The sequence below is a fragment of the Primulina eburnea genome, chromosome 11 (assembly GCF_022965805.1).
Source record: "Primulina eburnea isolate SZY01 chromosome 11, ASM2296580v1, whole genome shotgun sequence".
Classification (NCBI taxonomy): Eukaryota; Viridiplantae; Streptophyta; class Magnoliopsida; order Lamiales; family Gesneriaceae; genus Primulina; species Primulina eburnea.
The window spans coordinates 19,800,645-19,814,877 of record NC_133111.1 but is presented as its reverse complement, the minus strand read 5'-3'; the positions used below and the strand labels follow the sequence as shown (position 1 = coordinate 19,814,877).

At 41.1% G+C, this 14,233-nt stretch overlaps 1 non-coding gene across 1 annotated transcript; it reads right to left on the bottom strand.

Moving 5' to 3' along the window:
* Positions 1-10,189: 10,189 nt before the first annotated feature.
* On the bottom strand, positions 10,190-10,295 carry LOC140806498 (small nucleolar RNA R71). Its single transcript, XR_012112569.1, has one exon. It is a non-coding gene; the product is annotated as a small nucleolar RNA R71 (small nucleolar RNA).
* Positions 10,296-14,233: the final 3,938 nt, after the last annotated feature.

Below are 14,233 nucleotides of genomic sequence, written 5' to 3'. Positions count from 1 at the left end.
TCAGATTTTCACCGACCATAAGAGTCTCAAATATTTCTTCACGCAGAAGGAGTTGAATATGAGACAAAGACGATGGTTGGAACTTGTGAAGGATTACGACTGCGAAATTAGCTACAATCTGCGAAAGGCTAATGTTGTCGCGGACGCATTGAGCAGGAAAGTGGCAGTTGTAGCTCAGTTGTCAGTGCAGAAACCTCTTCAATCTGAGATTCAGAAGTTTGGACTAGATATTTATCGTGAGGGTAGAGCTCCTAAGCTGTCTAATCTTACATTCAAATCTGATATGCTAGACTGTATCCGGGTAGGACAGTCTTCAGACGAGCAGCTACAGAAATGGATATTGAGAGATGAGGCCAAAGGCTGTGTTCTTTATACAGTGTCAGATGGGATAGTGAGGTACAGAGGAAGAATGTGGGTGCCTAGTGGTGACTCGATTAGACAAGATATTTTGACAGAGGCACACGCATCTCCGTATTCTATCCATCCAGGAGGTACCAACATGTATAAGGATCTCCAGCTTTTGTATTGGTGGCCAGGGATGAAGCGAGACATCCGCAGGTTCGTGTCCGAATGTCTCACTTGCCAACAAGTAAAAGCTGAACATCAGAGGCCAGCAGGATTGGTTAAGCCACTCCCCATCCCTGAGTGGAAGTGGGAGAACATTACTATGGATTTTGTGGTTGGGTTGCCGAGGTCAATCCGAGGATCGAATTCTATTTGGGTTATACTTGACCGACTCACTAAGGCAGCACACTTTTTGCCAGTGAAGACGACTTTCTCCATAACGCAGTACGCAGAGCTATATATTCGGGAGATAGTCCGTTTGCATGGGTTCCCAGTTTCAATTGTGTCCGACAGGGACCCGAGATTCATATCGTCCTTCTGGAAGAGCTTACACACAGCCATGGGGACGAAGTTGCTTTTCAGTACAGCTTTTCACCCGCAGACAGATGGCCAGTCTGAGCGAGTGATTCAGATTTTAGAGGACTTGTTGCGAGCGTGTATGATTGATTTTCAAGGAGCTTGGGAGCCTAGACTACCTCTAGTGGAGTTCACATACAACAATAGCTTCCAATCATCAATTGGTATGGCCCCCTATGAGGCGTTGTATGGAAGGAAGTGCAGATCACCAGTTCATTGGGATGAAGTTGGTGAGAGAGCAGAATTTGGTCCAGAGATAGTTAAGCAGACTGCAGACGTGGTGGTCAAGATTCGTGACAGAATGAAGACTGCCCAAAGCCGTCAGAAGAGCTATGCTGATAAGAGGAGGAGAGATCTCGAGTTTGCCGTTGGTGATCACGTATTCGTCAAGATAGCACCTATGAAGGGTGTGATGAGATTTGGGAAAAGAGGCAAACTGAGTCCGAGGTTCATAGGACCATTCGAGATTTTGGAGAGAGTTGGAACATTAGCTTATCGTGTTGCCCTTCTGCCGAATCTGGCCGGGGTGCACAATGTGTTCCATGTCTCAATGCTGAGAAAATACCTGGCTAATCCTTCGCACATTCTAAGTTATGAGCCGTTGCAGTTGGCTCCAGACCTGTCCTTTGAGGAGAGACCGGTCCAAATCCTAGACAGGCAAGAGCGTAGGCTTCGGAACAAAGTGACTAAGCTAGTCAAAGTCCGGTGGCTCAACCAATCAGTGGAAGAGGCCACATGGGAGTCCGAAGCAAATATGAGACTTCGCTACCCGGAGTTGTTCGGTAAGATTTAATTTCGAGGACGAAATTTTTATAAGTGGGGGAGGAACTGTAGTGCCCAAATTCAGTACACGTATAACCTGTGCATTCATTTTATTATTAAATCATTTGATTAATTTTAAATGAGTTTTTGCCATGCATAAGAACTGTAGTGCTCAAATTCAGTACACGTATAACCTGTGCATTCATTTTATTATTAAATCATTTGATTAATTTTAAATGAGTTTTTGCCATGCATAATTTATGAAAAATGCATTATTTTAAATTAATCATGTTCATTGTGATACACGTTAAAATGTTTTTTTCGAGTTTCATGTTTCAGGCGACTATTCGAAGCGGGATCGAGGAAAAGACCGGTGACGATGTTGGTAATTTAAAATATGGTATTTTATTTTAAGTTGAGGATGAGGCATTTTAATAAGTTATTAAGTTTTAATATTTTAAAACATTATTATGTAGTTATTGATTTAAGAGTTTAAAATTTTTAAAATTTGTGTGTAATCATTTTAATTGTAGAGTTTGATTAAATTAGTAAGTGTTAACTTTTAATTAGTATTTTAATTAGTTAATTTAGCACTAAATTTCTCCTAATTAAATCACACACACGTTTTCTACACTCACACACACTAAACACGTTTTTACACACACTAAAACACACAACACACACCTACAAGTTTATTTTCAGATTTTAAAAAGAAAACCTAGGGTTCTTGTGAAAGAAACGGCCGCCCCCTCCTCTGAATTATTCCAGCATATTTTCGTGTGTTTTCTTCAAGGATTTTTAGCGCCACGCTCGTCCCGGATCGAGCCTCGCACCGTCTCCGCTTCGGTATCGTCGTCACGGTATTTTTAATATCAAAAGGCACGTATAATCTGTTCTTTCTGCATCGATCTTGTCATAGTATGCGTCGTGTTATTTTATGCGTGAAAATCCATGTGTGACGTTCGTCGTTTGAGCGGAAAATGGTTTGAACGCGTTTGAAATACTATTTAGATCTGAAATCTCGTAACTCACTGTTCTGTTGAAAACTGCGATTTTTCTGTCGGGATTTTGAGAAAACTTTCAACTAGAAAATTGTAGAACTTTTCGATGCCTTCGATTTGATATAAAATTCGAGATTTTTGGATGAAAATTGAGTGAGTTATGATGTTTTTCGTGGGACTGCTCAAACTGCGTTTTCAGAAAAGTTATGATATTGATGTATCCTTGAAGTTTAATTGTTGCAGGCTTCGTTGGGAATCGACAGGTGATCGTTGCTGCGTATAGGTACCTTGTTTATGTTGTTTGGGATGGTCACTAATGATTCTTTTCGTGTCAATAGGCACTAAGTTGATTCAAGAGTCATAGGAAGAAAACCTTGTGCCGAATTTTGAGTTGTGTCGTTGTCATTGATGGTTAACTGCTCTTGGGGAAATTTTAATGTTTACTTGGGTTGGTATAATTCCTTAGGGTCCTAGGAATGACTCGGGGGTGTCGGTTTATGGTCCGTACAATCGGGTCTAGTCGAGTAAGCAAAAACCCGTACAGAATTTCCGAAGATTTACTTCTCCCGCAGGTACACGGACCCACGGACGGACCCTGACACGGGGTCCGTGCCTTTGTTCCCTCAGCAGTGCCAAGTTCCCGAGGGTACACGGACCCCCACACGGAACCATGCATGGGGTCCGTACCCCTCTCCTTTCCGAGTGTTCCCTTCACAGTATCTACACGGACCCTAACCCGGACCCATAGACGGGGTCCGTGCCTTTACTTTTCGACACACACACCATGCAGTATCTACACGGACCTAAGCCCGGACCCAGGCACGGGGTCCGTGTCCTCCTATTTTTGGGATACATTCTTTCATCCCTTAGGATTCGATTGGAGGTTGTATGCTAAGGTTTAATATGATGTTTTCAAGGTCGAGTCATGGGAAAACTTAGAACGTCCTAAGTATTGATTGAGCTTAGGAGTAAGTATGATTTCTACGTCTAAGTTATGCCAGTTAAGTATGCAAGTTCATGTTAGTATGTTGCAGCAACTGCCCCGATCGAAGTCCAACGAATCCCTCAACACCAAGTAAGTATGTTGACGTCCAAGAAAATATTTTAAGTTTTGAGGTATGCTAAATGTCTTGTGACCAAATTGAATGGGTTTGGAAGTCGGTGAACGTGGCCGAGGACCTGTCCACCCCGTTAAATTATGAACGGGTTAGATCGTGGTTGGAAAGCGTTAAATTATGAACGGGGACCTGTTAGAGTAGGTGCCCGTCGAGCCAAGTGTTGGCCGAGTGTTCACAATGAAACTCTATGTATAAGCAATCTTTATTTTAGTAATATTTGATATTATTATTTTGGCACATCTTTATCTGTATACCAATGCTAGTTGCATAGATAAAGCCCTTGAATATACAAATAGTAGAAAGAATATGAGATGCTCATATGATGAGTATCATGAAACTCATATTTGTAATACTGTATATTCTAAACGGTTCCTAGTCGATTCAGCCGCCACTAAGAAGGATATAGGCCGCTCGAGTTAGAGACTAGTATCTGCGATGTGAGTACCATGTTTCATTGGTAGGGGACATTGTGATGTCCGAGCATGCAGATAGGTGCTCCTGGTAGAGTGCACAGAACAACCCTCCATTAAAGGACTTTCCAAGTGGTTCTCACTTATCGAGTGGAAACGTCCTAGTTTATGGTTGTACACCATTAGTCCTTATGACCCGAGACAACATTGAGACTCTATGTGCTAGAATTACACTTTGACTTGTTTACCGACTCTTATGGGGTCATCAGGTGGCAAGGTTGGGTGTTCTGTCGAAACACATAGGAGTCGATGCATTGTAGTCGGGGATTCACCGCTTACCTTCGGGTATGGATATCCTATGTGTTATCATGTGTATGTAGGTTGAAATCTCTGGCCAGAGTATGGTTGTAATTATGAAAGGGGTTTCATAGATTACACCATTGATGCAACTACGACATGACACATAGTATCGATTCATTGACAACTCTCGATAAACCAATGGTTGTCGAATCGGTCGGGATATATGAGTTGAAGGGACCGTACTGTACGCTAACCATAATTGAATGGTTCTTGCAGGCACTATCATTTGATACCTAGGGAATCATGTAAGCGATGCTGCTAGGCGTTTAACTTGATTGGTTGGGTACTATCAGACTTGAGTTCTGACGTTCTTGTTATCAAGGAGTTGATAAGTAAGAATGGAGCAATTGGGGTATGCTCATATAAGGACATGTTTAGTCCGAATCACATGGAGATGTGAACCCACTGCTTGTTGTATCAATGAACCATTGAGGGCCACACAAGTACTGGCTTTCTAGAACCCGTTGAGAAGTAAAAATAGTTCAATGTGTTGAACGGCTTATAAAGGAGTTTATAAGCGTAAGGAAAATTAGAAGTATGACTTCTATAAAGGAGAAATTAGTTCAATGTGTTGAACGGCTTATAAATGAGTTTATAAGCATAAGAAAAATAGAAGTATGACTTCTATAAGAGAAATGTAACTTTTAATTTATGAATGTGTTCTTAAATTAAAAGTTGGCCAAATAAATAATGTATTTGAAAATTGTGATTTTCATAAACATTATTTTGGACTAAATTAAATTAATTCTAGTGTTGAATTAATTAAACACTAGTGGACCTAGTAGAGTCCAAGTAATTAAATTAATACAAGTGTTGGATTAATTAAATAACATTGGGCCTTGTAGAGCCCAATTAGAAATAATTATTAAACTAGTGGGCTTGAGTAAAATCAAGTAAACTTTAAATGAGCTCAAATGTGTTTGAGACATTTAAATAAAGTCCATGGGCCTTGTAATTGTTACAAGCCCAAATAGGAAGGCATGCAAGGGAGATGAAAGGTTGGGAGACAACTTTTTCAATGTCCAAGGCATGGGATGCTTTGGGACACCACAACCTTTTTTGCAAAACCAAAAAAAATGTCTCTCCTTCTCTCCTAGGATGAATAGTGCCGAAAATACTATTCATTATTCTCCTCCAATTTTTGTTCTTCAATTGTTGAAAAACAATACACTTCTCAAAGAAAAATGCTCTAATTTTTCTAGTGCAAAATTAGAGTGGTTCTAGCTAGTTGGTGGTGGGCTTAATATTTGAGCAAGGCGGGCTCAAAGGAAGCTTGAAGATAGTCTAGCCATTGAAGAGCTTAGTTGTATATCAACTAAGTTGGAGCCATCATCAATCTTTTAAGATTGATAGGTAAAATTCTAAACACACTATGAATGTCATTTTTGTGTTTTATTGTATTTGCTACACAAAGAACATGGTGGCCGAAATTTTTGCTTAAAAATTCGATTTTTTTTTGAACTTCCGTTGCGCTTCCGGTCACCGTAACCAATCCCCTTTCAGGACCAACCAGCCCGTTAAATTATGAACGGGGATCTCATGTATGTGGCAGTGGATACGTCCCTGTCAGCCCAGTACTGCGGTTTGTCTGATCAGGCGTTTATTATGTATGGGTCACTTGCTTTGAAACATCTTCTACGTAAAACGATGAAGTTATGTATGTTCAAGTATGTTCAAGTATGCAGCATGTTTACGAAAAGTTTAAGTTATGGCACGTCGAAGTATGTATGTACGTATGTTCAAGTTTTAATACGCAAGTTAAAGTTTCAAATTATGTATGTCCTATTTTAAAGTTGCATGTGATTTTATTATGTAGTACTCGTTATTCCAGTTTATACGTGTTGAGTCTTTAGACTCACTAGACTTGATCGATGCAGGTGACTATGTTGAGGAGACAGGAGGTGGTGACCAAGGGGCAGACTTGGACTGAGCGGTAGGCTAAACCCGAGGACCGCCCATGTTATTTTACGATTTTTATGCAAGTTCAAAATACTCTGATGTTATGTTTCATTTAAAGACTTTTGGAGCAAGTGTTTCTTTTTAGCAAATGTTATGGGTGGTGTCGATTTCAAACATTTTTATTGATGAAGGATGTAGTGACGACCGTATTTGATTTCATTTCCGCATTCCTTTTAGTTTAAAAGAAAATTTTAAATTTTTCCGCAAATTTTAAGTAGTAAGAGTACGGTTCATTACATTATATATATATGCATACTCATATATTCCGAGTATTATGTCAATGAGAACTAATAATCTCGAGCCTTACATTTCTCCCCCTCTACGAAATGATTTCGCCCTCGAAATCGCAGGCAAATTATCAAACATACATGACAAGTAATATAATCAATACTGAAAATTTACTTACATCATGTAAATAATTCAGGATGTTTCTGTTGCATATCCGCTTCTGTTTCCCAAGTCGCTTCTTCGATGCCATGACGACTCCATTGGACTTTCACTAACGGAATAGTCTTCGTCCTGAGCTTCTTTTCTTTCCGATCAAGAATTTGTATCGGTTGTTCGACATAGCTCAAGGTCTGATCAAGTTCAGCTTCGTCAGGCTGAATGACATGGGAAATATCTGGCATATACTTACGTAACATTGACACATGAAAGACATCATGTATCCCGGATAGCGAAGGAGGAAGAGCAAGTCGATAGGCTCGGTCGCCAATCTTTTCTAAGATCTCGTAAGGACCGATGTATCGAGGATACAACTTTCCACGCTTACAAAATCTGACAACGCCTCTGAATGGGGAAATCTTTAGAAATACTCGGTCTCCTTGCTCGAATACCAACGGTCTACGTCTGATATTGGCATATTTGGCTTGCCTATCTTTTGTCGTCTTCATTCTCTTCTGAATGATCTTTACCTTCTCAGTCATGTCACGAATCATATCCTGCCCAAGTTCTGGTACTTCTGAGATGTCATCCCAGTACAGCGGAGATCTGCACTTCTTGCCATATAAAGCTTCAAACGGTGCCATCTCAATGCTTGTCTGATAGCTATTATTGTAAGAAAATTCACAAAGAGGTAGAGAATCTTGCCAACTAGTGCCAAAATTTAGCACTACGGCTCTGAACATATCCTCTAAAGTCTGGATAGTCCGCTCTGACTGTCCGTCTGTCTGAGGATGATAAGCAGTACTCAGGTGTAATGTCGTACCTAAGGCTTGCTGTAAATTGTGCCAGAAGTGTGAAGTGAATCGTGGATCACGATCTGATACGATAGACTTCGGCACACCATGTAATCTAACTACCTCTCGGACATATATCTCCGCCATCTGATCATGTCGATATGTCATCTTGTACGGAATGAAGCAAGCGGATTTGGTCAGTCTGTCAAAAATTACCCAAATCGCATCGCAGCCTTTAGATGATCGAGGTAACTTCGTCGTGAAATCCATGGAAATGTGATCCCATTTCCATTCAGGAATGGCTAAACTCTGAAGTAAACCTCCGGGCTTTGATAGGGGGTGTTTTTACGTGTTTATTGCATTAGTTTTAATTGTGTTTACATTGTGCATGCATGCATTTCATTTACTTTTTGTTCATTTTTTAGTAATTAATTGCTTTTGATTATGTCTCACTTGGGCATGATGAATTTGCAGGAAAAGGAGCCGGAAAACCAAAAAATTGGAACCAAAGTGCCAACTCAAGAAACTGAAGTGCAGCAAGGTCGGCGCTCGAGCGGTAGGTTTTTACCGCCCCAGCGCGGGAGGTGAGAATCCGAGGAAATTTACAGGGAGTTTGGCGCTCGGGCGGTAGTTTTCTACCACCCGAGCGCGAGCAGTGATCACCAAAAGAAAAAATACAGAAGAGTCGGCGCTCGAGCGGTAGTTTTCTACCGCCCGAGCGCGAATGCTGCATGTTACGAGGTTAATTACAGAGAGTGTGGCGCTCGAGCGGTAGTTTTCTACCGCCCGAACGCCATCTATTTTTGGCAAAATATTGTGTGCGATTCCTTACCTTATTTTGGAGAGGAGAATGAGATGAAAAGGTGGCTTGGCCGATTTTTGGGGGGATTCAGACATAATTTTGAGAGCACAAAGGATTTTGGGAGAGCTTTTGCACTTGGATTGAAGATTCAACGGTTTCCGGGCATCGTTCTTCGCAGATTTCGTCACGCCTAGTATTTCTAGTTTAATTTCCTTTGTTTAAACATTGTTTTGCTTATTTTAATTATGAATTCTAGTAGCTAACTTCAATTATTTGTTGGGATTAAAGAGGATCCTACCCCGAACTTTTAGTTGGTTAATTTATATGTCGGTTTGTGATTTATTCTTGATTATTCTACGATTTTCATTGTGTCGTTGAGCGTAGCTAACTTTAACGACTATTTTATATCACGAGTGAGTTCGAGAGAAAAAACTAGTGATAGGATCGAGTGGTGTAATTCGCGGATCTACAATTTGCATAGATATATGAAATTGGATACGTGCCGATAGTCATAATCCTTAGGGTCGAAAACTAGGGGGTTTCATTAATCGAAATGCGATTCATTCTTGATAAATAATTAAAGACATTTAATTACTTCATTGAGTGAATTAGTTTGACATAGCTCGAGAGAGTGTGTTCAATTGAATAGGAAATCCTGTTGGAAGCGTAGAACTCAACCGAACGAATTAATAAATTAATAAGGGGTAGGTGAACCAGAATTCCCAACAAATTCTTTTATCATTTGAAATTTAATCCATTGATTTAGCATTCATATTTCATCAATTAATCTTTGATCTTGTTTAATTAAATTTTCTTGAATTTTATTAGTCATAAAACAAACAATCAAATTTCGTCGCTAAAGTTTTAATAACTAAAATAATAATTGTTAAATACAGTCTCCAGTGGAACGATACTCGTATTCATATACACTATACTATTACTTGACATCGTGCACTTGCGATTATATTTTGAGCATACAAAATCATATTTTCTTGGGGAATTCATAGTGCAAGTTTTGCTCGATCAAGTTTTTGGCGCCGTTGCCGGGGACTGTTAATCTACAATTATATTTTTAGTTATTTTCTTTAGTGTATTTTATTTTTACCGAACTAACACTCCATATTTTAATTCAGATATCTCTTCCGGTGCATGCCAAAGTCACTTGACTTGGAGCTTGAGTGTGACCCTGAAATTGAAAGGACTTTCCGCAGGCGAAGACAACAGCAAAGACTTAAGGAACTGATGGAAAGGCACGAGCCAGAGCAGGAGGCGGAGCGCCAAAACGAGAGACGAATTGAAATGCCACGCCGCATACCCATGTTAGAGTATGCCCAGCCTTCTTTGGATGGTGCACGCCCCAGCATTGTGAGGCCGATTGTGCGGGCAAACCAATTCGAAATAAAACCAGCCATTATCCAGATGATTCAGAACACCGTCCAATTTGGAGGAACTGCTGTGGACGATCCAAACACACACATCGCGGATTTTCTTGAGATTTGCGATACTTTTAAATTTAATGGAGTCTCTGATGATGCTGTTAGACTGCGTTTATTTCCTTTCTCTTTGCGTGATAAAGCTAAAGCTTGGTTGAATTGTTTACCTGTAGGTTCAATAGCTACATGGGAGGACATGGCGAAGGCGTTTCTCATCAAATACTTTCCTCCATCGAAGACCATGAAGCTGCGGGCAGACATCACAACATTTGCTCAGTTCGATCAAGAGTCACTATATGAGGCATGGGAGCGTTTCAAAGATCTATTACGAAGATGCCCACATCACGAGTTGCCACTTGGGTTAGTCGTTCAAACCTTCTATTATGGTTTGCTTACTCCTAACCGTACTATGATAGATGCTGCTGCGTGTGGGAACCTGTTGAGGAAGACTGCGGAAGAAGGATATGAGTTGTTGGAGGAGATGGCTGCTAGCAATTATCATCCTCAATCTGACAGAAACAACCAGCGGAGAAGTGCAGGAGTGCACCAGGTAACTGATTTTTCTGCTATTACTGCACAACTTGATGCTTTAAACAGGAAAATAGATGGCTTGAACTTGGGTGGCACGGCTATGCGTTTGCAAGAGGTATTCTGTGAGAAATGTGGAGGTGAGCACTATGTGAAAGACTGTCAAGATGACAATCCATTCTATGTGCCCGAAGGAGTACCGGTGCATCAAATGGGAGTCCAAAACCGCCCAAGGCATGACCCTTATTCGAACACATACAATCCTGGGTGGAGGCAACATCCTAACTTCTCATGGGGCGGCCAAAACAGTCAAACTAGACCGCAAGGAGGACAAAAATATGGCAAACAACCAATGTAGAGATCCGAGACTCCTAGAGAAGAAAAGTCCAACTTGGAGCAAATGATGTCTAAGTTTATTTCATCCACTGAAACTAGACTTCAAAATCAAGATGCGTCGATTAAGGGGCTCGAAACTCAGATTGGGCAATTGGCCAAGATGATAGCAAATCGAGAGCCGGGCACCTTGCCAAGCAACACCGAAACTAATCCAAAAGAGCAAGTGAAGGCCATTGAGTTGAAGAGTGGAAAGATTTTGGAGCCTAGAGAGAAAGAGAAAAGCCAAGTATCGGATGAGCATGCTGAGGCGTCAAAAGGTAAGTCATCTAACTCTACACCAGCACCCACGGCACATCCTAAGATTGTTATCCCCCCCGCCTTTCCCTGCAGCATTGAAAAAGGCAAAACTAGATGCACAATTCGGCAAATTTCTTGAGGTGTTTAAAAAATTGCATATCAATATTCCCTTTGTCGATGCTTTAATGCAAATGCCTAGTTATGCCAAATTCTTAAAGGACATCTTAGCTAACAAGCGAAAATTGGAGGATCACATGACAGTGAACTTGACTGAGAGTTGCTCTGCTTTGGTGCAAAACAAAATCCCACCGAAGCTAAAAGACCCAGGGAGTTTCTCTATTCCTTGCATGATTGGTGATGTTGTTTTTCATAAAGCATTATGTGATCTTGGTGCAAGTATTAACCTGATGCCATTTTCTGTGTTTAGGAAACTTGGGTTGGGCGAGCCTAAGCCGACGAGGATGTCCTTGCAACTGGCTGACAGATCGGTCAAGTACCCCCGCGGAGTGATTGAGGATGTGCTAGTGAAAGTGGACAAATTCATTTTTCCTGCCGATTTCGTGGTGCTCGACATGGAGGAGGATACCGAGATGCCTCTCATTTTGGGTAGACCGTTCCTTGCAACTGGCAAGGCGCTGATTGATGTGCAAGAGGGGAAGTTGAGATTGAGAGTGAGCGAAGAAGAGATTACATTTGACGTTTTTAATGCACTTAAGCACACACTGCATTCTGATAGTTGTTTTCGAATTGATGCTTTTGACTCTCTTGCGTCTAACTATGTGCAGGATGCTCTTAGGGACCCTTTGGAGGCCACTATCGATACTGAATTGGGAGAAGAGGAATTGGATGAGGAAAGAGCCGAAATTGTGGCACACTTTAATGCCAACCAACCATGGAGAAGGCCAATGAGGATGCGACTAGAGGATCTAGGAGAACGAAGAGATTTGACCCCTCAAAGGTCAAGCATCGAGGATCCCCCAACACTTGAGCTGAAGCCACTGCCTCCACACCTCAAGTACGTGTACTTAGGTGAGAATAACACTTTACCTGTCATTATTTCTGCTGCTTTGACAGATATGATGGAGGACAAACTGTTGGAAGTATTGAAACCACACAAGGGTGCATTTGCGTGGAAGGTGGCGGATATCAAAGGGATTAATCCGTCAGTCTGCATGCACAAGATATTGATGGAAGAGAAGTACTCACCTCTTGTGCAACCTCAGCGAAGATTGAATCCGAAGATGCAAGAGGTAGTGAAAGCTGAAACGATTAAGCTTCTCGATGCAGGTATTATCTATCCTATATCTGATAGTGCATGGGTAAGTCCTGTTCAATGTGTGCCAAAGAAAGGTGGGATTACTGTTATCACAAATGAAAATAATGAATTAATACCCACTAGGACGGTTACGGGATGGCGTGTGTGCATTGATTATAGAAAATTGAATGATGCCACCCGTAAAGACCACTTTTCCCTTCCCTTTATTGATCAGATGCTTGAGAGGTTAACGGGTCATGAGTTTTATTGCTTTTTGGATGGGTATTCGGGGTACAACCAAATTATGATTGCACCGGAGGACCAAGAGAAAACCACTTTCACTTGTCCTTACGGCACTTTTGCTTTTCGCCGCATGCCGTTTGGTCTTTGTAATGCCCCTGCCACATTTCAACGTTGCATGACCGCTATATTCCATGATATGATAGAAACTTTCCTTGAAATTTTTATGGATGATTTCTCGATATTTGGCTCTTCGTTTGATGATTGTTTGCAGAATCTGACGGTGGTGTTGAGGAGATGTGAGGAAACAAACTTGGTGCTTAATTGGGAAAAATGCCACTTCATGGTACAAGAGGGAATTGTCCTAGGGCACAAGGTTTCGGGGTACGGAATCGAGGTGGACAAGGCGAAAGTTGAAGTGATTAAGAACTTACCACCTCCGGCGTCCATAAAGGGAGTTAGAAGTTTTCTAGGCCACGCCGGTTTTTACCGGTGTTTTATCAAAGATTTTTCTAAAGTTGCCAAACCTCTATCTTCCTTACTTATGAAAGATGTGCCATTTGACTTTAATTCTGATTGTTTGCAGGCATACGAGAAGTTGAAGGAGCGCTTGGTGACGGCTCCTGTCTTGGTAGCACCGGATTGGGATCTACCCTTCGAGATCATGTGCGATGCTAGTGATACTGCGGTAGGTGCTGTCCTCGGCCAAAGACAGAACAAGGTATTCCACACTATATACTATGCAAGTAAAACTCTAGATGAGGCACAATTGAATTATGCTACCACCGAAAAAGAGTTACTTGCAGTAGTGTTTGCACTTGACAAGTTTCATGCATATTTTGTTTTGTCTAAAGTCATTGTCTACACTGACCACTCTGCACTGAAACATTTACTTGCTAAGAAAGATGCAAAACCACGCCTACTTCGGTGGATTCTATTGTTGCAAGAATTTGATTTAGAAATAAAAGATAAGAAGGGTGTTGAGAATGTGGTTGCAGATCATTTGTCTAGATTAGAATGTATTTGTAATGATTCTGTTGATCACGCTATCGATGATTGGTTCCCGGATGAGCAACTATTTGAGGTGAGAAATTGTCCATGGTATGCAAATTTCGCTAACTTTCTTGTCACAGGCACACCTCCACCGAACTTATCTTTTCACCAACGAAAGAAATTCTTTTCTGACGTGAAATACTATTTTTGGGAGGAACTGTTCTTGTTTAAGATTTGTGCAGATTCCATGATAAGACGGTGTGTTGCGGAGGAAGAGTTTTATAAGATTCTCAACCATTGCCATGACCGTGAGGTAGGTGGTCACTTTGGACCAACGAGGACGGCATCTAAGGTACTCGAATGTGGCTTTTATTGGCCAACCTTCTTTAAAGATGCTCGTTCTTATGTGCTAGCATGTGATAAATGCCAACGGACATGTAACATCTCTAACCGTCACGAAATGCCTTTAAATAATATCATTGAGTGTGAGGTTTTTGATGTGTGGGGAATAGATTTCATGGGACCGTTTCCCAGTTCTTTCACGAAAAAATACATTTTGGTGGCGGTGGATTATGTGTCTAAGTGGGTAGAGGCGGAAGCATACGCCACTAATGATGCTCAAGTGGTTCTAAAATTTTTG